The sequence below is a fragment of the Nylanderia fulva genome, unplaced genomic scaffold (assembly GCF_048542155.1).
Source record: "Nylanderia fulva isolate GAGA-0341 unplaced genomic scaffold, ASM4854215v1 Scaffold1075, whole genome shotgun sequence".
NCBI classification, from domain to species: Eukaryota; Metazoa; Arthropoda; class Insecta; order Hymenoptera; family Formicidae; genus Nylanderia; species Nylanderia fulva.
The window spans coordinates 27,323-29,408 of record NW_028189275.1 but is presented as its reverse complement, the minus strand read 5'-3'; the positions used below and the strand labels follow the sequence as shown (position 1 = coordinate 29,408).

Genomic DNA, 2,086 nt, shown 5'->3' with positions numbered 1-2,086 from the left:
CTGACGCATGCAATTCGTTTACCAACTGCCGTCTCTCCAAACTATGTCGCTGCATCGCTTCGTCGGCTTTACCCGATGGCTGTTCTTTTTATTATTCATTTTAGTTTGTAGCTGTTTTTGACTCGTTCTTCACGTTTTTGACCAGTTCTTTGCGTTATATACCCCGTCCTTGCCTCGTTCTTGACTCGTTCTTGCCTTGTTTTTTGCGTTAGCCGTTATAGCGTTGTTTATATCCATTTTTGACCTATTCGAAAATCGTTCTTGACTTGTTTGCAGCATTGTTTACAGTCGTTTCTGACTCGTTCGTAGCCGCTTTTGGCCCGTTCGTAGCCGCTCCTGACCTGTTCGTAGCCCTTACTGAGTTGATGGTAGCCTTGTATATAGCCTTTAAGGACTTGTTCATAGCCTCGTTCGCAGCCTTTCTTGACATGTTCGTAACCTTGTTCGTAGCTGTTGCTAGGCCGTCCACTGTGGTTTCCGGGTCGTCCACTGCTGATTCCGGGTAGTTCATTGTTGCCACTCATTGTAGTTAAATAGTAGTTTGATAATCCTTCGTAGCTGTTTAATAACCCTTTGTAGATGTTTGATAACTGTTCGATAGCCGCTCCTAATCCGTTCACTGCTGCTTATTCAGGTTGATAGTCGTTTCTGAGTTAGCGTTAGCCGCGCGTTGAAGTTCGTTAATCTCAGTCTGTAATGCACGCACGTCCTTCTCCAACACAATCAGCTTCTCGTCTGATTCTTTTTGTTGATTCATCAATTTTTTAACACAGGATTCCATATACAGTTTGTTGGCGGCATCGGTGTCAACCTCAAGTTGCGCTACACCCCGAATCTTTCATGACTTTGCGTCATAGTCCGTGACGACACGACACAGAGTTTTCATACACGTAACTTTTCACCAATCTATCCTAAGAACCGCTTGTGCCGGTTCCATCATTTCTTGGTTCGAATAATGCAAATTTATTGACAGGCATTAATTTGTCGGGACTCTGTTTAATTTATAATAATGTCAGCTTTCCAAACTTCTTCGACGATCGACAGGATCTCGTTATCGTGAGCGTTGTGGCCAGCTTGGCGCGAAGCGTCGAGCAATTGTAGGCGATCCACTAGCTCGTTGGGGTCGTCCCAGTGCACGTAATCAACCTTATTGTTGGTTAGCGTCATAGCGCGAGACATAGATACTCCCCTTCTAGTCTTTTTCAGTTTAATCGACATTAACGGTGCAATTATTTGTTTGTACTTGTACCCTCTATTACTCCGCAAATGGCCCTGCGCATCGTAATTGCGTTTATGCGCGTTTGTCGTCAATAATATACTCTTTTATTTTTGCAAATCGTCCACCTTGTAAATGATATCATCGGGGATTCTCTTGAAGATCAACTGGTACAATCCTGGTGTTCCAATGTACTGCACTTTGTCTATGATTGTAGCGTCATCTTTGTCAATGTCGAATTGCTTGTTTCATCCTTTGAATCGCATTTCATTCTTGTCAACATAGACTCCGTACACGTGATCTATCTCGTTTTTATCACCACCGAGGAAAGCGCCCCTATACTTTTGTCCTAGTGGCCCCAAGTACTCTCGCAACATTGCTTGACCTTCCTGCGATCCTAACATGTTCCGAACAAATGATGTTTCGAGCGTGTTGCTCGAGGTTTTGAAAACATTTTTATTTACGAGTGTTTTGGGTTTCATAGGTTGTACGCTTCTCGATGTCGCTAACAATGTAGAGGTTATCGGCTGTTCATACTGTAAAGTTCAGTCTAATCTGTCAAATGTACGCGGCGTCGAAATATTTCACACTCGCGGAATATCTTGACCCACGGTTGATGGTTTCCCCTTTTTTGATGTCACATCCTTCTCCTCCTTCTCCTTTTCCTCGTATTCTTTTTTCTCCTCGTCCTCCTTCCGGTACGTTACAAGTTTTTATCTCTAAAAATGTTTGTAGAAAAAAATGTTTCAAATAAAAGTTTTAGTATCTCAAGGTGGGGCATAGTTGATATCATAAAAATGTTTGTAAGAGACAATTTTCAAGCTTATTTATTTAGTCAATTTAATTATTTTTATAGAATTATTCTAGGCG

At 42.0% G+C, this 2,086-nt stretch overlaps 1 pseudogene; it reads right to left on the bottom strand.

Annotated features, from left to right (window-relative positions):
* Nucleotides 1–996: 996 nt before the first annotated feature.
* LOC146725028 (uncharacterized) lies at nt 997–1,698 on the bottom strand (annotated as a pseudogene).
* Between the last annotated feature and the right edge of the window lie 388 nt (nt 1,699–2,086).